Genomic DNA, 26398 nt, shown 5'->3' with positions numbered 1-26398 from the left:
CATAGATGATTGGAGGGTAATGGCAATCCCAAAACCAAAGCTATCAAGTGCTTACTTGAATTCCATAGGCGTACGCATCGATAGTAAGGGAAAACTTTTGTTCTCCTTCTTGGGTACAAAAGAAAGTAATATTATTATAAAAGAATTCAGTTAGCTTAGGTGAAAAGAATCGTCATCACTCACCGGAAGATGTCGCCATCCTAATTGCAAAGATCCGCTCGGCGAACGATGCTCCATAGGTATAAGTTCCCATCAAGTCTTCAAAGACTGTTCAGGAATGACTATAGGTGGTGTCATCTCAACACTACTTTGTAGAATAGCTCACGAAAACCTGGAAGAACCTCGGAAAATCTAAAATTTACGTGTTTTCTTGGAGAGAAGCGCCGCGCGCTTTATCTTGCTGGCGCTCTTGGGTTTTGGAATTACGGTGTTTTAAAGCGGCCCAGCTTACTTGGCGCAGGCTCTGTTAAATTTTCGATTTCCAGTGTTTGGCGCGGGTCGCTCTACTTGAAGCGCGCAGGCTCGAGTGATTTTTCAGTTTACAGTAAAATAGAGGCGAATCAGTCGCTTCAGCTTGGGCTTTCGTGAAGTGCAGAATCGAGTTTCTAAGAAAAAGCAAGAAAAACAAGAAAAAGGGATGGAGATAAAAGTGAAGATGATTGTGGGGTGTAGTGTGAGTTGTGATTGTAGTATGATGGAAGTTTAAATAGGCTTTGGGTTTCCAAAACGAATCGTAAGTTGCCAAATTGTTTTAAAGGCCATTTCCTCGGAAATAGAAATCACAAACCAAAGCGAAACTATCCATGTCTTTGATTTCCTAACAACCACGGGTATCTTTTACACTTGGTTTAGAATAGTAACTTCTAAACTCTCCTATATATCATGCTACCACTTACAAAATTCATAGATATGCTTGATCGCCTAATTTCAACTTTTACTCCAAGGCAACCTTTCAAAGATGATCAAAATAAATTATATTAAAATAATATGGAATCCAAATAATCTAAAACAAACAACAATATTCAAATCTAACTACTGAAGTAAAATTCCACTACAAAACAATAAAGACAATGAAATAAAAGGACCACCTGTTTATGGTGTACACCTTGCAAGCGTGAAGAAGATGGTCCCCGAGATGGAGACTGGCTCTGTGGTGTCGAATGGCTTGAGCCATCGGCTCAGCGGCAGCTCATGCCTCTCTGGACTCAACGGAGACGGACTCATCAATGAGTGGCATGCGTCGTAGCATCTCTATCTGAACAAAGCCATTTGTGCTTCCATCTCAGATCTTAAGTCGCGATCTTGGGCTTGGTGATTCTTGTGGATAACCTCAAGTTAAACATTATATCTTACGACCCTTTACGAGCATTTCAACCGTCCTCTTCCGAAGGTCCGTTTGCTTATTCGCGAAGCAATTTGTCTATGTCTCATATCTTCCGGATATTATAAGCGCATCGTAAACCGGTTCGCGGCATTATCATTAAACTCTAAATTAGAAGTATGACTATCAAAATTATCCTCAACCAACCATGTCATATCTTCCCGCTTCATTATCCGACTCAACTTCCTTCTCTGCGGACAACGGCCAAGTCTTTTGAATGCATTCTTTATAAATACTTGCATTAGAAGGCAATTTGATCTTAATAGGAGCGGAACCTGGCGGCGGCTCTAAATGAGCATAATCTTAGTGATCAATCACGGGGAAGAAGCTTAGGCTCTTTCCCACTCCTCTAATCACATTCAAAATTAAATCAAGGATGCAGAAATTATACTCCTTCGTTTGCAAATTCAGAGCGAACGTCGTGGAACGAAGTCCGATGTCGGTGACTTTGTCTCTCAGGGGCGTTCTTACAATCCAATCGAAGCTGACCGGTTGATTAGTTCTCGGGTAGTCTCTTAACGAATGAGATATCGTATTGTATTCACCCTCTATGACCGTATCTTTCATCAAAACAGGAACTGCAGTATTCTTGGATTCTGAATGGTCATTATCTAGGTTGGTTCTGAGGGTGATTCCTAATAGCTCGATAACAAGCGTCTAAGCTTCCTTCCGCGTTCCTGCTATCTAATGAAAAAAATCTATTTCCCTCACTTCGTTTCTTATAAAAGCTGTTCTACCAATTCATAGTGATAGAAATCCTGCATCGAGATACCGCGGTCCGTTCCAATGTCTCTTTAACATCTCCGTCATAAAATGGCGTAAACCGCTCAAACAAACGTTTTCAAATTCTTCTCGTTCGTTAGCGCCATTGAAGTTATTTACTGATTTGGGGTTTGTAGATGGTGGTGGATCACGAGTTTGATGAAAACAAAACAAACCAACAGTGGTGGTTATGGTAGGTTCGAACTTCGCGAATTCGAACTTCGAATTGGTTGGTGGTTTTCGATGGTGGGATCGGTTGGAGATTGTGGAAGATTGGTGTTGAGTTTCTATTATGGGCGTGGTGGTGTTTCTATTATGGATATATTCTATTATTTATTATTATTATTATTTTTTTTATTTTAGGTTGCTAGGGTTTTGGATTTATACTTTGTGTCAAGGGTGGAGAAGAAGAAGATCGCGATCTGGTTTTGGAAAGGGGCGCGGGCATTATATAAATGCGAGTCGCTCTTTTGGATTTTGGACTTACAGAGTTTGAGCGCGGGTCGCGCTATGATTGGGCGCGGGCGCGCTCTGTGTATAAGCGAGAAGGCCCAAGCCCAATTCGTATTTTTCGACTTTTGTCGATTTTTAGCGCAATTTCAAACTAGATTTCCCGCTTCGTTATCGGTCCGATTCTTGCGAATGAGATATGGAAATGATCAGGAGAGAATTTCCAATCCAATGATCCATAAAACACTCGATTCCAACCGGGGGTGACGAATAAGATAGTGGAAAACGCCTCGTAGTGCGTGCTTGACGTAAGTTATGCGAACGAATGAACACTAAATTTGATAACGTCAACCCAAATGAACTATACTAATGGACCTACACAACACAACTAGAAAGTTCGAGCAATCCGGATGGAAAGACTGATTTCCCACCCCGAACAAATTTTTAACCACAAAATTTGTTTACAAGCGTCGTCGTTTAAAGTCGATTCCCAAGACTTGTTGGATTGCTATGTCTATGATTTTTATGAATTTTAATTTATTTTTATTTGTTTACTATAAGAAACCACGAAAAACAATAAATACATAATTCACTCCATAGAGGAACATGACTCAAAAATCGAAAAAACATCGCGAAAGTGGAAAAACGTGAATTATGTGAACGGTGGACTTAGGATCCGGTACTTACCACACACTCCATAAGGAGGGCCCGGTTACCTGAATGGTGTACTTATCAGTAAATGGAAATGAAAGTAAGTACACCAAATGACAAGGTCATCCTCATAGACGAGGTCCTGTAAAAGGACTTCCTCCACATCGAGGGGACAAAAGTTAAGTGAAAATGTTTTAACCGTTGACCATTAACTTGAAAGATACTTGTTGTCATTGGGATTTACCAAGGTAATTGCCCGTAAGGAAGTGACTTGATAACGAAAGGACCAGGACCAGCGGGTTTTAGTTTCCACAGGAAAATATGTAGGCGGGGAGTTGTAAAAGCAAAACCTTTTGTCCGACCACAAACTCTTTCGCGCCAAGATATGCTTATCATGAACACGTTTCATGTTGGCTTTATAATCCTTCAGCGAGATCGTAAGAGTCTAAGCGGATTTCTTCAAGCTCATTTAATTGTAACTTGCGTTTGACACCCGCCTCATCAATATTAAAATTAAGGCTTTTATAGCCCACGAGCCGCGGTGCTCTAATTCGACCGGGCAAATGACATGGTTTCCCAAATACAAGTCTAAAGGGAGACATACCTATAGGAGTTTTGAAAGCGGTTCTATATGCCCATAAGGCATCCAGATAGGCAACTTCGACCCGATCTTTCCTATCGGGGTTTACTGTTGTTTCTAAAATCTTTTTGATTTCCCTATTAGAAACTTCTACTTGTCCATTAGTTTGTGGATGATAAGGAGTTGCTATTTTATGTGTAACTCCATACTTTTTAACTAGGGATGCCACAACTCTGTTGCAAAATGTGTTCCACCATCACTAATGATGGCTTTAGGAATGCCAAACCGACTGAAAATATATTCTTTAATAAAAATACAACGGTCTTATGGTCATTGCTACGACAAGCTAGGGGCCTCTATCCGTTTAGACCGCGTAGTCCACGGCAACTAGGATATAAATATAACCGTGGGAAACAGGGAAAGGGCCCATGAAATCAATACCCCAAACATCGAAAATTTCTACTATCAAGATTGGATTTAAAGGCATCATATTACGCCGTGATTAAGCCCGAGTTGTTGGCAATGAATACCGCGTCTTCTGATGCGCTTGGGCATCCTTAAAAGGGTAGGCCAATAAAATCCACATTGAAGAACTTTAGCGGCTGTTTTCATTCCGCTAAAGTGGCCACCACACTCTTTGTCATGGCGAGCGATAGGACTTCATTATATTCCCACGGGGAATGCAATCGGCGAATAATCTGATCCGCCCGCAATACTTAAAAGGTAGGGCTCATCCCATAGTATAACTTGACTCGGCCAAGAATTTCTTACGTTCATTTCTTGACCAATTATGAGGCATAACATCAGCCGCTAAATAATTTCGATGTCCGCATACCATGGTGATGAAAAAATAGCATCTGATGTTCATCGGGGAAAAGAGTCGGTATGGACTCGGAATCACTACTATCGTCATTTGTAAGTCTAGATAAGTGGTGGCAACTACGTTTTCGACCCTCTTTTTTTCCTTTATTTCTAATGTGAACTCTTGCGGGAGAAGAATCCATCGGATTAATCTACGCTTAGCATCCTTCTTTGCAAGAAGGTACCTAAAAAATTGCATGGTCCGTGTAAACTAAAGTTTTAGAACCAACCAAATAAGGGATCTAAATTTATCTAAAGCATAAATGACAGCTAAGAATTCTTTTCAGTAGTTGTATAATTCCGTTGAGCATCGTTTAAAGTTTTACTAGCATAATAAATAGCAGTGGACTTATTATCTAGTTTACGTCCTAAAACGACACCAACTGCATAGTCACTAGCATCACACGTGAGTTGAATGGTTTAGACCAATCGGGGAGGCTGTATAATAGGTGTAGATGGTTAGAGGACTTTAAAGGTTTCAAAAGCCTGTTCACAGTTAAAATTAAAATCAAAGATTGCATCTTTCAAAGGAGGTTAGTTAAAGGCCTAGCTATTTTGAAAAATCTTTGATGAAGCGCTATAAAACCACCGCATGGCCTAGAAAGGCTCTAATCTCCGCCGGACCCGATCCGTGGTTTAGGTAGAATTCGCTATCTTATCTAGTTTGGCTTTATCTACTTCGATGCCATCACTAGATACAATATGACCCTAGGACTATGCCCTTTTGACCATGAAATGACACTTTTCCCAATTTAAAAGCGAGGCTCTTTTCTTCACACGTGTCAAAACCTTAGACGAGGTTAGACAAGCGATCTGTGAAGGAGTCTCCATAGATAGAAAAATCATCCATGAAAACTTCCATAAAAGCTCTACCATGTCACTAAATATATGAAGCATACATCATTGGAAGGTTCGGGGAGCATTACAAAGGCCAAAAGGCATTAGTTTATAGGCATATGTTAGAAGGGACATGTGAAGGTTATCTTTTCTTGGTCATCGATATCAATAATAATCTGAAAATAGCCGAGTAGCCATCCGAGGAAAACAATAAAAAGCATGACCGCTAGACGTTCTAGCATCCGATCTATAAATGGTAAAGGGGAAGTGATCCTTCCGTGTCATAGCATTTAAGCGTCATGTCATCAATCAGATTCTCCATTTCATAGGACCTTGGTGACAACATAGTCACCCTTCCCGTTCACGTACCATGGTAATTCCGACTTCTTAGGAACTACATGAATGGGACTTACCCATTAAGCTATCGGAGATTGGGTATATAATACCATCGAATGTCATAAAGACTTCTTCCCTAACCACCTCTTTCATGGCGGGGTTTAAGCGTGAGGTTTAGCGAGAAGTCTTGGCGTTATCCTCAAATGGATCGATGAGTCGCGGACATTAGGGTCGATGCCCTTAATGTCGACTAAGGACCAACCAATGGCAGACCGATGTTCCCTAATCACCCTTATTAAAGATGTCTCTTCATCTTTAGATAATAAAGAAGATATAATTACGGATGACTACCATCCGGATCAAGTTAGATATATTTTAATTCGGGAAGAGGTTTAAGCACCGGGGTGGGTGGAAAATCAATAGATATTTCGTCCGGGTCCTCATTTTGCATAATGAATACCTGCTCAGGTAGCAAGTCTTCATAATCGGTATATGGAGCAACCCGGGTCTACAATTGGTGGGACTCTAAGATGGTGTTGACTTCCTCTAAGTAGGAGTCATTTACAAAATCAGAAGTTCCAAAAGAAAGGAATTTGTACATATTGTTTTCAGGAAACGTGTTGTTAAAATAATCTTGAGCTAAACTCTCGATCATGCTAACCTCCCCATCTATGAGCCGAATCGGGTAAATCGTTTCATCATTTTAAAACATTTACCTCGACGGAAAGATGGCCAAAAGATAAGGACATCTTTCCATCGCGACAATTTATAAAGCGCGTTGGCAGTTGCCAAGAAGGAAATCTAAGATGATCGGTGCGGAGTCATTAGCGACTTCACGTATCGAGGATAACAAAATCAGCGGGATAGTAGAAATCCACGAACCTTAACAAGCACGTTTTCCACTACACCTTTAGGATACTTAATTGACCTGTCCGCTAATTGCAACGTTATTTTTGTAGGTTGCATTTCACTGTAGACCTATTTGTTTATACAAGTAATACGGGGAGTAAGTTAACACTGCCCCAGTGTCTAATAAAAGCGATTAAAATCGTGTGTGAATCTCTAAGGTGCATTTTGATAGAGGGCGACCGGGGTCCTTATACTTAACAATTCCATTATTTTTAGGATAAAGTTGGGAACTGCTCAGGTTAAAAAGTCTTTGGGTATGTTAGTCTTCGCCCTAGTAGTGCCTGACTCTTTAAAAACTTAGCGTGGTTAGGAAGCTTTTAATAGCTTCGAAAAAGGGAGGTTTATCGTTAGATTCTTGAAAACGTTCCTAATTTCCTCAAAGTTTGTATCCCTAGTTAGCATGGCTAATTTTTGAGGAACGGTGGTTTAAAACTCTATATTTCGCATATGGCTCTACTTGGCGTGGTAACCTTGGCTTCGGTTTCTTTGGTTGTGGTTTAACCGGTACCTCTACCGTGGTAGGCTCCTCGGTTTCTATTTCGCATCTAGTTAGATGTCTGGTGTAGGGAGATCATGGGGGTAACTATAGGGCAATTACTTTGTTATCAACCACTCTTCCGGAAACGCGGAGTGGTGATGGCATTTAGGTCACCTACGATTGTAGTGTCCGTTACTAGAACTTACCGTTTACCTCAAAGGCTGTGTTTTGCAGTTTTAGGGTTTGGTATAGCTTGACACGAAACACGCTTTTGGTTGGGCTTTCTCTTGGGCTAAGCTGTTTGTATGCCCCGATTTATTGATTGTAAGATCGTTCGTTTGATTTAGTCATTGATTGGAAAAGTTGTTGGGTAACTTTGTATAAAGTCGTCGATCGATCCGGTTGTGTAGGTGTAGTAGTCCGCGGGTGGTGCGACCGAACTATCTCGTTGATTATTTATGGTTGGGTTGTGATAGTTATTATTATTAACCTAACGATACCTCTATTGGTATTATAATTATTATAATTATTTTGACCTTGTGCTTGACCTTGCCTAGGTTGGCGCTTTGGGTGTTATAATTATTATAATTCCCTTGACTTTGTCCTTGTCCTTGTCTAAGTGAAGCTTGGTTATAATTGTTTGCTTGCCTAACGTTTTGATTATTGTACCACGGAGGTGTTACTTGTTGATTATTTCTCCAACCCAGTTGGGATCTTTGTCTCAGGCGTTAGGAATAGGATAGTTATTAATAGAGTAAACATTATCCCAATTACGGTGGTTGTTGTTCATAAGCTAGAGGACAATAATTGTCGAGGTGCTCTGGACTCAAACAGAAAAATACATGGGTTGGAATTTACATTCATGGCGGGGATAGGCTTTTGTTGAGCGAAATAGCCTCTACTTTTTAGTTAGAGATTCCAAAAATTTTTAAGTTACGGATCGGTTTTATTCTCAAATATACCGTGGCCTTTCTTGTTGAAGAAGAACTAGGCTGCGGGGATATCATCACTACCCCCAATTATTATTTCGTTTAGTTTGGTCTTCTAAAAATTTGTAAAGCCTCCGTGGCTCCTTTACTTAGGAAACTACCCCCATCATTATGTCAAGGACTTCTTTATGGTGATGTTGAAGTCCTTTGAAAAAGGCACGAACTAACGTGTCTTTTGCTAGGTTATGGTGTGGACACTCTATAAGGAGATCGGTGAAAGCGATTCCATGCCTCGAAAAAATGATTCATGAGGGGTTACGTGGGAAGAAATGAATCTTGGAAAGCATTTCATCCGTCTTTAGGGGTGGGTAAAAATGTTCCATAAACAGGTGAACAAGTTTAGCCCACGAGTCCACGTAATTAGGGCGCTTGGGCGTTTAACCAAAGACGCCTTATCGGCTAATGTGAAAGGAAATACCCTTAGTTTAATCTGTTCCGCACCAACCGTAGGATGATGGAATGTTGTAAGGACTTGTTCAATCCCTACGCGTGTGTTGGTAAGGTTTTCATGGTCTAGACCATGGAAAGCGGGTAACAGATTAAATATGTTTGGGGAATTCGAAAATCCCCACTTTGGTCCGCTAGAACGATGCAAGATTTAGGGCTATCGCCAAAGCTTTGTAGAAGTCGGAGAGAGAGAGTCTCTTTTCTTCACCATTATGTCGGTATGGTTTGTGTGATAGTAGTTAGAGGTGTCGTGGGTGGTGTACTAGATAGACTTGTTTGTTGTGGTGTAATTACGTTTGTTGTTTTGTTCGACCCGGACCTTAATCTCATGCAAGACTAAGTTGAGCTTAACTAACATGCAACACTCCAAACAATTCTGATATACTAGTATAAAACCTCTAACCGGAAAATGCGAGGTATGGAAGAAAGGAATACGATAAATCCCTTGCTTCGCTTTATGAATAGCGTCTTGTGGCACGGCGTGTTCATTGTAATAAGATATTAGAACACTGAAAAACTTGACAACTTCGAAGTTCAAACAAGGCCGTGGAAATCCTGTATTTTTTTGAGAAGGGCGCTGGCCGCTCTATCTTAAATGCGCCAAGGTAAAGTCGACCTCGATAAAGATAGCGAATTCGCTCTTTGAAGCGTGGGCTCAATGTATAAGCGAAGTCCAGAAGATAGCGGGTCGCTCTCTTTTGAAGGAAGCTTCGCGTCGAATTTTTCCAAAAGCAAAACGGCAACCACAGTATGAATCAAACAAGGGTGGGTGGGTGAAATGGGACTTAAAAATAACTAATTATATTATGAAAACAATGCTAAAGTGCAACTAAGATGGCAGCGGCGCCATTTGATAATATAAAAATGAGTAGTTTGGCTACCTACGAAATGAACTACGGATCCAAAACGTAAGTAAACTAAACTTGATACTTTTACGTGTCTATTATCAAAGCTTCTACTCTCAATGCGAATTGCACTAAATGGAGTACGAAGTTCGTTCCACTCCTAGTTCCCTAGCATGGATTGTTTTCTAAGTCTAACTAGTCGCTCTTAAGTCAATGAGAGCTTTACTGATATTATTATACTAATAGTACTTAATTAAGATGATTACTAGAAATTAACTACAAATGCTATGGAAATACTATTGTTTGACTCTAGATAAAGGAATTAGAGGGGAATTGAATCCACCTCGAATCCAACTTAATGACCTAGTACAGATTGTGGTATCTCGATTCTTACGTTTTCAAGAAAGAATTCGAGTCTAATCCCTAGTGTTCATGGCATTTCTACCAAGTACTAACTAGCATGTGAGGTCAGCCACCCATTCTCATGGCTTAAACGCGACCTTCTAGAGTGGAATAGATGCTACAACGTTTCTATACTAAACAACTAAGGTTTCATCAAGGCTTCATCAACCCCTCTAATGGAGGTTTAGCCTTGAGTCATCAATCTAACATTTACCATTGAATCTAAACTAAACATAATGTGAGAATTTGAGAATTACTTAATTTAGCAATAATGAATCTAATTTAATGGCTGGAATAAAACAATGACAAGAATTGAATTTAGATCTAAAATGGAAATGACAAATTCGAACTTGATAAAAATTACTACTTTATTTATCTAATCTATCAAGAACAATGATTCAGAGATTTAATCTAAAACAAGAATTTAAATGGAACTAAAACTTAATTTAATTAATAAAACTAGATCTATAATTCTATATCTTAATTTAGGTCTAACTAGCTACCATTAACAAAGAGCTAAGCTTTTGTTTTTATACATCCAGATCCAAAATTCGTGCATGGGCTTGGAGCCATGGGTTGGGCGGAGAATCGGGCCCAAAACCCAATACTTCAATCCAAAAGGCCTCTTCAGCTGCAGTTAGCTTCCACAGACTTTTCGTCCACTTCTGCTCCTCTGATTGGGTCAAGGCTTGGACCATTGCAAAGCTCTTTCCGAGCGATTCGTTTTTGACATAAGGTAGGCCTCAATCCGAGGTCTGAGTCCAAAGATATGGCATTCGAAGTTCTCGACTGACTTTTGCTCCTTTATCTCGCTAAAGTGGCACATTTACAAGATAATGGACTTTGAAGCCCGAAATGCATAAAAACACGTAATCGAGTATTAACTCTTACTTATTATTCACATAATTGGTCTAACAGTATGATTATTAAGGGGTTAAAACTACAGTTTTGGGCTCTTATCAACATCCCCCGAGTTTTAGTCGCTAGTCTTAAGAGAACCCAAAGCATGAGGCATAAGTATCTTCTTATGCCTGTTTTGGTAAGCCGCATCATGCATAGTTGTTTACCTGTACTCTGTGCACAATTCACAGATTGGAAAAGGGTTGAAGTCATGAGACCCACCAATTGGGTGGTTCGCTCGTTGTGAATAATGACTTGGCCGGGATGGCAGGTGCAGCCTCATTTGGTCGCCCCGTACATCCCATCAGACATAATAACACTTAACAGGTTAGCATTAGTAGATGATACATGGTGGCAAGCTTGGCAAATTATAATGGATTGGCAGGATGCGAAGGAACCTCTTCTCTTTGAGGAGGAGGAAGATGCTTAAGTGGGAGATAAGGTAAGTTTTTAGTTTTGTTATTGTTTGCTTATGTCCCAAGCAAATTAATTCTGTTAACCCCATAATGGGTGGAACTCTTATAGAGTTGCGTCAGTATTTTTTATTTCCTATATTAGTATGTTCTAACCTTGTTTTGCAGATGTTCCAGAATTTCACGCAGCGTTTCCATGGCATTTTTCTACCCACTTTATTTAAATGCTTTGAGGACAAATCATGCTTCTTGTTTGGGGGCATAGAAACACGTGTAATTAACGATCTGATATTTATATAGATATGTATAATATGCATTTGTTTTCAAGTTAAAAATTTCAAAATATAAAAAAAAATAACTTTATGCTATACACTTAGGAATATTACTATTGTTTTCTTTCTATGCTCTTAACAATCTAGAAGTCTCAATGAGCTTGTGCATCGAAATAATTGTTAGAAACTTAGGTTAATATGTAGGTAATAATCTTTGCATCTATCTATAAATATATTACATAAGTATCTATGATTGTTAGCAAGATAAGTTTCTGAAATCTAGGCTAGAGTACTTATTCTACAAATCCTGTGAGAATATAGCCTAAAGCCTTATATGAGCGAAACATTTGAGAAATGACACAATCCGGATAGAGAAATCACACGTCCACTTGCTTGATCACTATGCCATATCCTAAAGCGAGAATTTAGGCCCTCTTTGGATCGATATAGCCGAAAATTCAAACCTATGAATTATTTTCCGCTAATTAGCCCCTCGAAAGCCTTTCTTTAGCCTTCCATAAACCACAAGTCCTTTACCCCTGCTACAAAAAAAAATCAACTTACCCAATCTAGAATAAGTTGAGAATAGAATGAGTGAAGAAAAGAAAGAAGAGAAAAACCTGTAAAAAACAAAAATTAGTTAGTTGCTTCAGAAAAAAAAGAAGTTTCCATCCAAGGAAAAGAAAAAGAAAAATAGAAATAAATAAAAACTCCAAAAATAGAATAAAAGGGAGTCAAAAGCCAAAGAAAAGAAAAAGAAAATATGGCTAAGGATGGAAACCAAGTATAGAAGCAAAAGAAAATAACAAGGTTTTCTCTAAGTTACATAATATAAATACTCTATTATCTCAGACTTGTCCTTTTGAATATCCATTTTCTTCCTTCTTAAACCATCTCCTAATCCCCGCAACACCTAATAAAGACCTCTAGCTCAATTAGGAATAGGTTAGTGTGATAGTAAGTGGCAGATGTGTTTGATCGACTCCGGCTTCCTTGATGTCATTGAGATTGTAAGGTAAAGTGTGCCCACTGCACACTGGAGTAGCGAAACTTGAGTGGAAAAATCAGAGTGGTTTTTGTCTTGACATTTATGTGAGGACCTACTTAAGGACGTTATTCCGAGTTTTCAGAAACAAACCTGTTAGGCATTTCATAGTATTACTCATAGTATATATATTTGTATCATAGATGATTGATTATTATGCATATATTAGTTTAGGTTTTTGACTTGGTTACTCTTATTCAATTGCTAGTGAGATGTATAGATAGTTGAGACATGAATGAGGAAACAATAGTTTATTTCTTAGTCGTTGTAGTATAGATGAAGTTTGTGAGTACCTTCACTGGAAAACTCTCACGAGGCTATAACTCGTCCACTAGGGAATTCCTAGTGGTTTAAAGGCCTTGTTGCATATGGTCAATGCTGTCGCACTCAAAGTAACGAGAGTAGATAGAACTCCATTTTTGGTCACTTATTCTAATTTCTCATCTTTGCTTGAGGACAAGCAAAATGCTGTTTGGGGGTGGTTTGATAAGAGCCTAAAACTATAGTTTTAACCTTGTAACAGTCATACTTTTAGACCAATTATGTGAGTAATAATTAAGAGTTAATACTGATTACGTGTTTTTATTCATTTCAGGCGTCAAAGTTCATTATGTGCAGAAATGTGCCACTTTAGCGAGATAAAGGAGCAAAGGTCAGTTGCTAAGGAGTTCTGTGATTAAAGGCCAAGATTCAAGAAGACAAAGGCTTTCTAAGCCCGGTCAAAAGCTGAAAAGTCGACGCCGGGCGTAAAACAAAGACTCAAAGTCGTGAGAACTTCCGAAGGCGTATCTTTGGACTCAGACCTCGGAATTGGGCCTACCTTATGTCAAAACGACCGGCTCGGAAAGAGATTTCCAATGGTCTAAGCCATGACCAAATCAGAGGAGCATAAGTGGACAAAAAATCTGTTGAAGTCAACTGCAGCTGAAGAGGCCTTTTTGGACTGAAAGAATTGGGTTTTGGACCTGATTCTCTTGCCCAAAACATGGCTCCAAGCCCATGCACGATTTTTGGATCTGGACATATAAAAACAAAAGCTTAGCTCTTTGTTAATGGTAGCTAGTTAGACCTAAAACTATATAGAATTCTAGATCTAGTTTTCAGTAGAGTAATTAAGTTTAAGTTCCATTTTCAATTCTTGTTTTAAATTAAGTCTTTGAATCATTGTTCTTGATTGATTAGATAAATAAAAAAGTTATTTTGTTAATTTCGATTTTTGTTATTTCAATTTATAGATATAGTTTTAATTCTTGTTGATTATCATTACGTAGTTTAAATAGATTGAAACATTGTTAGTTAAATTAGTTAAGTTAGACTGTTAATATGATGCGTAATTATAATTCAATGGGAAATGATGGGTTGATGACTCAAGGCTAAAACCTCCATTAGAGGGGTTGATGAAGCTTTGATGAAAACTTAGTGGTATAGTGTAGAAGCGTTGTTGAATCTATTCCACTATAGAAGGTCGCGTGATTCGCCATGAGAATGGGTGGACGACCTCACATGCTAGTTAGTATTTGGTAAAAATGCCATGAACACTAGGGATTAGAACTCGAATTTCTTGCCATAAGAACGTAAGAATCGAGATACAAGAATCTATGCTAGGTTATTAAGTTGGATTTGAATTGGATTCAATTCCCTCTAATCCTTTATCTAGATTCTAAAACAATCATATTTCCATAGCATTAAGTAGTTTAAATTCAACATTATTTGATTTCATATTGTATCGTTAGTATAACACCCTTCCGTAAAAGCTCTCATTAGACTTAAGACCGATTAATTAGATTAGAAAACATTCCATGCTAGAGAACTAGGAGTGGAACGAATTTGTTACTCCACTCTATTTCGATAGAATTGAGAGTAGAAACTTTGATAAACATAGCATCATAAATAGTTTTAGTTTACTTACGTTTTGAGTTCATCGTTCATTTCGTAGGTAAACTATCAATCATTTGTTTTATCAGTACTAAACCTCTATTCTAGTCACCTAAGTTCCCTTGTCCTTGATGTTGAGTTAACTGGTTGAAGTGTGGTGGTTGTGGTGGTGCTTGTGCATAGACAAGAGGACAATAGAAGTCAGAATGCTCAAGACTACAACAGACATTACAACGAGTAGAGTTAATGTTCATGACTGGAGTGGGTTGTTGTTGAACAAAGATGGCATCTACCTTTTTAGTGAGGGCATCGATAAGAGTTTTAAGCTCGGGATCATGTTTAACCTCAAGAGAAGAAGGAGAGGAGCGGGAGGAATCGTTTCCTCCCTAATTGTTGTTCTTCTTAGATTGATCTTCTAAGAATTTATAAGCCTCCAAGGCTCCTTTACTAAGAAAACTACCCCCAATCATGATATTTAGAACCTCCTTATGATAATGTGAAAGCCCCTTGAAGAAAGCATGAACAAAGCGTGTCTTCGCAAGATTATGATCTTGGGCATTCAATGAGAAGATCGATTGAAACGATTCCGAGCCTCAAAAGGATTCATGAGGATTATAGTGGAAGAAATGAATCCTATGAAGCATTTCATCTGTCTTCAAGGTGGGTAAAACTGTTCCATGAACAATTGAACAAGTTGAGCCCATGAGTGCCACCGAGTTTGGCGTTTGGGCAGTTAACCAAGACGCCGCCTTGTCGGCTAGGGTGAAAGGAAACACCCTAAGTTTAACTTGATCCGGACTTACGCTAGGATGATGGAATGTAGTGAGAACTTGGTCTATCCTACGCGTGTCTTGGTAAGGCTTCTCGTGGTATAAACCATGAAAAACCGGTAACAAGTTAAATATATTAGGGGGATTCGAAAATCCCCACTAGGTCTACAAGAACAATGCACCGACTTTGGGCCATCGTTTAGGGCTTTATAAAACTTCGAGAGAGAGTCTCTTGTTTTTAGCCATTGATGCAAGTGTAGTGTGTGAAATTCTAGATAGGCGTGTTGTATTTATTTCTCTGAAAAACAAGCCTGATTATACTAGAATTAAAACTCCTCGACAAAAAGAGGCGAGGAGTGGAAGAAGGAGTACCAATGCCTCCTTGCTACTTTCGTTTGAATAAGCGTCTTGTATCACGCGATCTCGTGTATTTAACAAGTTAGAAACACTGAGTAACTTGAAGAAATAGAAATTTGAACTAACCTGTGAAAATTGGGCTGTTCACGCTGAATTTTCCTTCGAGGGCGCGGGTGCCCTCTATTTGGGCGTGGGTGCGCTCAGGGATTTCGAATGTCCAGTGTTTTGGGCGCGGTCGCGCTCGGTTTGGGTGCGGGTCGCGCTTCAGGGTTTTCGAGTTTTAGGCCTTTTATCGTACTCCAAAAAATTTGAAATTTTTACAATAATTTCCTAAGACGTCTATCAAGTAGTCTGTAAAATTTCAGATCAATCGGAGCTATGAAAGTCCCTCTACAGCCCTGCAAAGTTTGCAAAACAGTTTTCAAACACAATACAAACAACCGAATGGTTAACCCATCAAAACAAAGCCAAAAATTTCCAAATTTTTACTGGAGACTCCTGACAGATCCTACTTTTTCCTGTAAAAACTTTAGAGCAATTGGAGTTCTACAACCTCTCCTTATCGGCTGGTGTTGCAGATATTAAGTGTTTGCAACACTGCAGAAACACACTGGAAACACTCTACTATTTAGGAGGTCAAAACAAATCAAAAACTAGTAAAATTTTTACTACAAACTTCTGACTTAGGCTAAATACTCCTGTAAAAATTATAGAATTTTTATAACTCCCTAAGTAACCTTACTCGTCTATTTGTCAAGAACATATGGTGTGAAAACTGAAATGCAGCACTGTAAAGATCGTATTTTTTTTTACAAGGTAAACCAACTTTGAAAAATCTGAAAATATTCCAGTAAATCAACAACACATTAAATATTATGTATGAAAATTTTCAGAATTTTCGAAAATTTAGAAATACCTTCACCGCTATGTTTTTCTCCGTGAATCCGCAGCCCCTATACCTAAAACAGGGAACAGTTCCGAAAATTCAAGAAATAAGAATGAAAAATTAAAAGGGTGGGTGGGTAGAGAATGGGGGATTGCCCCTTGGATTCAAGCAATTGAATTCTTGTCTTGAACGAGATTAAGATGGCAGCGGCGCCATTTGATAACCCGTAAAAATAGTAGAATCCTAAATATTAATGTTAACAACACTAATACATAATCCTACCATTCTTACGTTTAAATCAATTCTTCTTACTCTCAAAACATAATCATGTTATATAATGAGTAAAGATTCGTCCACTCTTAACTTTCTAGACTTAAATCGAATTCAACTAATCAAACCTCAAAGGAACAATGGTGAGAGTAATGATTTGATGTGAAATTTATATACTACCATTCCCAACACAAGAACAATTATAAGAACATGTCATTATGGAATAAGTAATTAACTTTATAAATCTAATAGAACAATAAGAACAAGATATGATTGAATGAATAATAACTATTTTATTTATCTAATGAATGATATTCAATGATTTAAATAACTAATCTAAAACAAAGAATGAAACTAATTAATGGAATGAAAACTAAGTAATTAACTAATCTAGATCTATCTTTTTCTAACCCTAAACTCCATTAACATTAGCTTCCTAACCTAACTACCATTAACAAAGAGTCAAGCTTTTGTTTTTATACTTTCAGATCCAAAAATCGTGCATGGGCTTGGAGCCATGTTTTGGGCAGGAAAATCGGGCCCAAAACCCAATTTCTTTAGTCCAAAATGGGCTCTTCAGCTGCAGTTGGCTTCGACAGATGTTTTATCCACTTCTGCTCCTCTGATTGGGCCAAGACTTGGACCATTGGAAAGCTCTTTCCGAGCCGGTCGTTTTGACATAAGATACTCCCAATTCCGAGGTCTGAGTCCAAAGATACGGCCTTCGGAAGTTCTGCTGACTTGTCTTGGTCTGTTTCTGCCCGTGTTGACTTTTCAGCTTTTGACCAGGCTTTACAAAGGCTTTGTCTCCTTGAATCTTGGCCATTATTCACAGAACTCCTTAGCAACCGATCTTTGCTCCTTTATCTCGCTAAAGTGGCACATTTTTGCACATAATGGAGTTTGAAGCCTGAAATGCATAAAAACACGTAATCAGTATTAACTCTTAATTATTACTCACATAATTGGTCTAAAAGTATGATGGTTAAGGGGTTAAAACTACAGTTTTGGGCTCTTATCACCTACCTGAATTTTGTTCCCAGTTAACGAATTGGAAAAGGGTCAAAGTCATGAGACCCACCAATTGGGTGGTTCGCTCTTTTCGAGTCATGACTTGGCCGGGATGGCAAGTGCAACCTCACTTGGTTGCTACTTACACCCCATCAGACATAGTAACACTCGATAGGTTAGCACAAGTAGATGACACACGTCGACGGGCTTGGCAACTTATCATGGCGTGGCAGGACGCGAAGGAACCTCATCTCTTTGCGGATGATGAGGAAGAGGACGAGTAAGCGGGAGTGCAGGTAAATTTTAGTTTCAGTTAGTGTCTGCTTATGTCCCAAGCAAGTAATTTCTTACTACCCCATACTGGGTGGAACTCCTATAGAGTTGCGTCAGTTTATATTTCCTATATTAGTATGTTATAACTTTGTTTTGCAGATGTTCTTGAATTTCACGCGCTTCAATCGTATTTTCCTACCTTCTTTATTTAAAATACTTTGAGGACAAAGCATGCAACTTGTTTGGGGTATAGAAACACGTGTAATTAAGGCATCTGTTAGGATATAGATATGTATAATATGCACTTATGTTCTAGTTAAAATTTCAAAAATTTGATAAATTCAAAAAAATAAAAAAAATAAAAATAAAAATAAAAAGTTTATGCTATACACTTAGGAATATTGGTATTGTTTTCCTTCTCTATGCTCTTAATAATCTAGAAGTCTCAATGAGCTTTTGCATTAGAATAATTTTTTTAGAAACTTAGGTTAATATGTAGGTAATAATCTTTGCATCTAGCTATAAAAATATTACATGAGTATCTATGATTGTTTGGCAGTAAGTTTCTGAAACCTAGGCTATAGTACTTATTCTACAAATCCTATGAGAGTATAGCCTAAAGCTTTATATGAGCGAAACATTTGAGAAATGACACAAGGGAAAAGTAAAATCCGGATAGAGAAATCACACGTCCACGTGCTTGATCACTATACCATATCCTAAGCGAGAATTTAGGCCCTCTTTGGATCGATATAGCCAGAAATTCAACCTTTATTAAATTATTTTCCGCTAGTCACCCTTCTGAGCCTTTCCTTAGCCTTTCATAAACCGCAAATCCTTTAACCTGTTACAAAAACAAATAAAAAAAAAAATCAACCTACCCATTCTTTGAATGAGTCTGAGAATAGAGATGAAGAATAAAAAAGAGAAAGACCTTTGAAATCAAGAATTTGTCAGTCGCTTCAAATAAAAAAAGAAAGTTTCCATCCAAATATAAAAAATAAAAATAAAATAAACAAATAAAAGAAAATAAAGAGTTAGAACTCCAAAAAAAATAAAAAATAAAAAATAAATTAGAAAGAGTCAAAAGCTAAAAAAAAAAAAAAAATATGGCTAAGGATGGAAACAAAGTGTAGAAGCGAAAGTAAGGAACAAAGTCTTCTCTAGTTATATAATACGAAGACTCTATTATCTCAGACTTGTTCTTTCTGAATATCCACTTCCTTCCTTCTTAAACCATCTCCTAATCCCCGCAACACCTAATAAAGACCTCTAACTCAATTAGGAATAGGCTAGTGTGATAGTAAGTGGCAGATGTGTTTGATCGACTCCGACTTCCTTGTGTGTCATTGAGATTGTAAGGTAAAGTGTGCCCATTGTACACTGGAGTAGCCAAACTTGAGCGGAAAAATCAGAGTGGTTTTTGTCTTGACATTTATGTGAGGACCTACTTAAGGACGCTATTCCGAGTTTCAGAAACGGACTTGCTATTGCATTTCATAGTATTACTCATTGAATATATGTTTATTGTAGATGATTGATTATTATGCATATATTAGCTTAGGTTTCGACTTGATTATTCTATATTCATTGCTAGTGAGATGTATACTTATTTTAGAGCATGAATAAGGAAACAATAGTTTTATTTCTTAGTCATCGTAGTATAGATGAAGTTTGTGAGTACCTTCACTGGAAAACTCTCACGAGGCTATAACTCATCCACTAGGGAATTCCTAGTGGTCTTAGGCCTTGTTGCATATGGTAATGCAATCGCACTCAGCGAAATGAGAGTAGTTAGAACTCCATTTTTGGTCACTTATTCTAATTTCTCATATTTGCTTGAGGACAAGCAAAATGCTGTTTGGGGGTGGTTTGATAAGAGCCCAAAACTGTAGTTTTAATCCCTCAATAATCATACTTTTAGACCAATTATGCGAGTAATAAATAAGAGTTAATGCTGATTATGTGTTTTTATGTATTTCAGGCAGTAAAGTCAATTATGTACAGAAATGTGCCACTTTGGCGAGATAAAGGAGCAAGGGTTGGTTGCTAAGAAGTTCAGTGATAAAGGCCAAGATTCAAGGAGACAAAGCCTTTGTAAAGCCCGGTCAAAAGCTGAAAAGTTAACACTGGCAAAAACAGTGCACAAGTTGGCAGAACTTCCGAAGACCATATTTTTGGACTCAAACCTCAGAATTGGGCCTACCTTACATCAAAATGACTAGCTCGGAAAGAGATTTCCACTGGTCTAAGCCTTGACCAAATCAGAGGAGCAAAAGTGGACGAAAAGTCTGCTGAAGTCGAAGCCAGTTGAAACGGGCTCTGTGGACTGAAGAAATTGGGCTTTGGGCTCGATTTTCCGGCCCAAAACATGGCTCCTCAGCCCATGCACGAAATTGTGGATCTGGTCTCCTCCTTTGTATAAAATAAGACTTCGCTCTTAAGTTAGAGATAGTTATATAGGTTAGAGTAAAAAGTAGCCATTAAAATAGCTTCTTGATCTAGTTTTATTTGAATTCAATTAGTTAAATTAATTAGTTTCAATTCATTGTTTTAGATTAATCCTTTGAATCATTGTTCTTCATTTAGTTAGATAAATAAAATAGTTATTCTTGTCAATTCAATTTTTGTCATTTCAATTTATTAGATCTAATTTCAATTGTTGTTATTCAATTCTTAGTCATTAATTAGATTTGAAATATTGGTTAATTAAAAGTAGTAAGGTTCACATCTTTATATATGTCATTTCGTTATTCGCATCTTGTCGTTTGAATTCACGTCGTAGTATAAAACCTCCACCATTGCTCTCATTAAAATTTGGATTACTAGTCAATTGTAGAAAACTTCAATACTAAGGAACTGAGAGTGGAACGAAATTTTTACTCCACTCTATTTCGATAGAATTGAGAGTATAGAAATCTTTTATAGCTATTCGTAATTTAGTTTAGTTTTCTTGCGTTTTGAGTTTAACGTTCATTTCGTAGTAAACTACTCTTTTTACTTATATCACACATCATATCAAAACTCATGTGTGGATACACCTCAACAAAATGGGGTTGCTAAGAGAAAGAACAGACCCATTCTTGAAGTTACCCTATGCTTAATGTTTCAAACAAATCTTCCAAAGTTTTATTGGGCAGAGGCACTCCTTACTGCCACATACTTGATTAATCGTATGCCCTCTTCAGTGTTAGGTGGACAAACACCACACTCTGTTCCTTTTCCTAGACAATCTTCTTTTCATCTTCCTCCTCGTATTTTTGGTTGTGTCTACTTTGTTCATAATCTTCAACCGAGTCATGATAAATTGGACTCTCGTGCTATTAAGTGTGTTTTCCTTGGGTATTCACGTACACAAAAAGGGTACAAGTGTTATAGTCCTCATCTGCACAAATCCTTTGTTTGTGCTAATGTTACATTCTTTGAAGATGTCCCATTTTACTCTTCAGAAGGGAAGGTGTCCTCTGAACCATTTGAGGATTGTGTTCTACCATCTAGTGTACCCTTAACCCCTCCAATATTGGCTGAGGGTGTTGTTGATCTTCCTGAGAATATTGGTGTTAATGAGGGAGCTGATGCTCATGCTACAACTACTGATGTTGGAGAGCTCGAAGACAGAGCGCGTGCGCGTGCCCCTTGCCTGCAGTTGATGTTCACAAGCTTGAGGCCGTAAGTTCCACTACTCCGCTACCTTCACCTCTTCCCACTGTGTCTGTGGATCCTATTGTCACTCCGTCTGACCTCGATATTCCTATTGCCTAACGGAAACTTGAACGTCCCCCTGCCAGTATGCGTCTTCCTAGTAAGTATGCCCAATATTCTATTTCTCAATATATTTCCACTGATCATTTACCACCCTCTGTCAAGTCTTTTGTTATGTCCTTGTTGTCTGTCTCTGTCCCTTTTGACTATAGGGACGCTCTATCCCATCCTGGCTGGAAGCAAGCAATAGAAGAGGAGTTGAGTACCTTGTATTCTAATGACACTTGGGTCCTTACAGGTCTTCCTCCTAGGAAGAAAGTGGTTGCTTATAACTAGGTTCTCACTGTTAAGCATAATCCAGATGGTACTATTTCTCATTTAAAGGCTCGCCTTGTTGGTAAAGGCTTTACCCAGACTTATGGTATTGATTACTCCGAGACTTTTTCTCATGTTGCAAAGTTAGCCTCCTTGCGTATTGTTATTTCTATTGTTGTTCATCATCACTGCCCTCTGTTTCAGTTAGATGTGAAAAATGCCTTTTTACATGGTGATCTCCTGGAGGAAATCTATATGGTACAACCTCCTGGTTTTCTTGCTCAAGGAGGGAAAGTTTGTCGATTAAAGAAGTCTCTTTATGGGCTCAAGCAGTCTCCTAGAGCTGGTTTGCGAAGTTTAGCCAGGTTTTGATGGCTAATGGAATGACTAGGTGTGAATATGATCATTCTGTGTTTTATCAAAAGACCCAGCAAGTGATTATTATCTTAGTTGTGTATGCTGATGATATCATTGTCACAAGGTCTGACAAACAGGGTATTGCCCGACTTAAACTCAATCTCTCAAGATAGTTCCAGACCAAAGATCTAGGAGAACTAAAGTATTTCTTAGGCATTGAGGTTATGAGGTACCCTGGTGAAATTCATCTTTCACAGAGAAAGTATGTATTAGACCTGCTCAGTGAGACAGGTAATTTAAGAGCTCACCCAGCAGAGACTCCTATGGATTTGAACAACAAACTCCAGTCACATGTTGGAGAGTTGTATGCTGATGTTGAAGGGTATCGAAGACTGGTGGGAAAGCTGATCTATGCTACTATCACTCGCCCAGATATCTCGTTTGCCGTTAGTGTAGTATCTTAGTATATGCATGCACCACAGATTCCTCACTATCAGGAAGTTGTTCGTATTGTGCGGTATTTGAAAGGTTCTCCTAGTCATGGATTGGTATATCCTTCTAATGAAAATTTTGATGTTGTTGGATATTCATATGCTGATTATGCAGGATCAGTCTCAGATAGACGATCCACCACTGGGTATTATACATTCCTTTGTGGAAATTTGGTGACATGGAAGAGTAAAATGCAATCAGTTATGTCAAAGTCTAGTGCAGAGGCTGAGTATAGAGCTATGGCTCAGGAGACTGGTGAGTTAATTTGGATTCATAATCTGCTACATGAGTTGGGTTTTGAGGTACATCTACCTATACCACTTCATTATGACAATCAGGAAGTCATACATATTGCCTCTAATCCAGTATTTCATGAGCAAACTAAGCACATAGAGCTAGATTGTCATTATGTCCGACATAAGGTGGAAACCGAGGTGATAAGTACTCCTTATGAGGCGACTCAAGATCAGTTAGCTGATATCTTCACCAAACCAGTGGTTCATCCAATTTTGAATTATATTGGTAACAAGCTGGGCATGAGCGATATATATGCTCCAGCTTGAAAGGGGGTGTTGAAGTATGTAAAGTCTCACAATAGTATAAGTGTGGACACGTCTTTAGTAGTTATTATTTTGGTGTATAAGGGAAACTTATCACCCAAGATAACTTTAGTATAAATATATGAACCGGTGGGTAGAGAACATATACTCTAAACCCTACCTTCTTCTTGTGCATCCATCCTTCTTCTTCTCCACCTCATCTCCTTAACCTCACTAGCTAATAACCTTATGACTCTCCTAGTATAAAATAACATAGAGAATAGCTAGAAACTCAACCAATTCAAGGTCACTAACTTAACCTTTAGAACCGCTCCAAGACTTAAATAAAAAACCACATACAGAGCTATAGTTCCTATATTGATTGGTGTTAATAATACTGCACTCACCTTATATGTATGTCAGAGCTTGCCTCCTTACTTCATTCACTTAAACCAACCGAACCTCGATGCATAGCAGTGCTGGTATGATTTTGAAAGTTCTCTGAAAATGGAAAAATTGAGTTAGAAACTTAGAACTGGAGTAGTTATGCGGTTCCCCATTAAAATAATAGAACAAAGAAGTTTATATTATCTATGCATTCATTTTTAGGTGCCAAATTACACTTATCAATGAGGTAGTTTGGTTCCTTATATCTGTGATGCAGGTAAGGGTCAACATGATTGACAATTTGAGGAATGCATCTATTTCTGGTATATAATCTATTGATGTACATGCCTATTAACTCATGTGTCTAGGGCTGAACCCTAGCCACATGGCTTGCCACTTATGTACATTAGTTTATGTCCATATTCATTTGTTATCAAAGAGATAATTATCAATTAAGAGTCATGTTCAGTTACGATTACTTGAGCTACAAGAAATCTCTACTTTATCTATATAAATACAAAACTATTTTTCATACAGAACTATGTTCTTGAGACTTGATCCTATCAATAATTTGGGTACGTAGGCAACCAAAAGGTACAGTCTCATCATTTTCTCAATCACCATCACTTTTCCACTACTTTTCTACGTTCTTCATCTTTTTCGTCACCACTTAGTGTTTTGATCATATTTGGTTGAAACAGAGATATCAATTTGTTTTTCATTCATGTGCCCATGTGGGTTCCTATAATATTGGACAAGTTCCAAGCTGTATGTATAATTTATGATCCGACTTAACAGTAACAAATTATAATTAACATGCAACTACTGAGACTAAAATGGAAAAGTCTACAAATTCTAACTTACTTCTTTCTTTCTAAATCTTGAGTTGCTTTTGACTATTCATGTAAACGTTGCACCCCATTTACATCTTTAACGTTGGTCATAAACTCAGAATCACAGACCAGTAAAATTTACAATAATTTATTTAAACATACTGATTCAAACTAAACAAAATAGATTTGCAATTGTAACTTTTCTCATTAACATATTTTTTTTTTCAATTACACTAACAAACAACTATTACTAAAACATATTCCTAATCTACTAGTAATTTCTACATCTAACTTTCCCTAAAAATCCCCTTTTCTTCAATCTTCAATCAATCGTCATTGGCATAAGCAGCAGCAGATTTAGTACCAGCCTTCTTAGGCAACAAGAGATTACTAGCCATGCGGCCCGACCTGTGGCCGGGCCTGCTATTTCAAAACCTATTATGTCTGGCCTGTTAATTTTCAAGGTTTTAATTTTGGTTGATGTGCTTAATGCATAAGCCCATTTGTATAATGAACACATAGTAACATTTTCCCCAGTTGTTTGAGTTATTCGACAGAATAGCAAATCTGCCTGTCGATGGCTGGGCTTGCTATACATTTCTAATTAAATTAGTAAGAATTAGTAACAAATAATAACACACCATCATTAACACCAAGTGTAAAAATTTATCTATTTAATTATTTTTATAACGCTGTTATTATCCATGTCTAGTTCTATACCCATCCATATGCAAGCATAATTTTCAATTAAAATAACAATAATAACATAATTCTACAATGTATGGTTACAATGATAACACTACACCACTAATGATATGGTAAGTATAATACTCTTGGAATTTAGATCATTACATATTAATTAGTAGGCCAAACATGTCATTTAGACACTAAATAAATTACAAACAATGAGTCAAAATTATTCCATCCTTCAACTGAGTTGATTTCAGTTGTGGATGTGTATGAAAAGTAACTCTAGGAAACGACCAAGCTATACCCTTCCAGTCCCCTCCCACATTGCAATTGACAAATAAATAACTTCAGTTCTCATTGATGGATGCTCTATGTTCATTTTGGTACTGGACTTGCCATAGAACTACACATTGAACTCAACTCCACAATGACAATAATTCCCTACAGACAAATTTGACAGATAAAGAACAAAGCTAGAACTCTTGTATACATGATCATAAGAACCAACAATGTATAAAAACAAACAGATGAGAGTGCCAAAACCAAATAACTAACTTTGACAAAGTGCATAAATAAACCAAATACTTGCAATGGCAAGTGATGCTCGTTATCTATTTGTTTGCAATGAAGGGGGTGCTAGAAAGCAACAATCTATTTTTATGATCATAATCAACTTAAAGAGAGCCATTTAATGTAACACAATACATTTTCTTATTAGTAACTATCTACTATCTATATACTAAAGTAGAGACCTCTAAGAGAGATTTTTTTCTCTCCTAGGTGGCACTCTAATATGAGAGATAACCTTTTATCTAAACCTATTATGCCACGTGGAACCCTTTGGAGAGTTTGAGTGTGAAATAACTTGCTTTTACCAAAACTTGCTAAAAAATAAGGGTACGCTACGTAGAATCTTTTTGGAGAGTTTGAGTGTGAAATAACTTGCTTTTACCAAAACTTGCTAAAAAATAGGTGTAGGCCACGTAGAACCTCTTCGGACTAAACAATCTTCACTTACTATTCATATATTTACGCATAATGCTAACATCACAGCCAGGCTACTCCAAGTCTCGAGTAAGGTAG

Source organism: Coptis chinensis, chromosome 9, assembly GCF_015680905.1.
Source record: "Coptis chinensis isolate HL-2020 chromosome 9, ASM1568090v1, whole genome shotgun sequence".
NCBI classification, from domain to species: domain Eukaryota; kingdom Viridiplantae; phylum Streptophyta; class Magnoliopsida; order Ranunculales; family Ranunculaceae; genus Coptis; species Coptis chinensis.
This window is presented reverse-complemented; position numbering follows the sequence as displayed.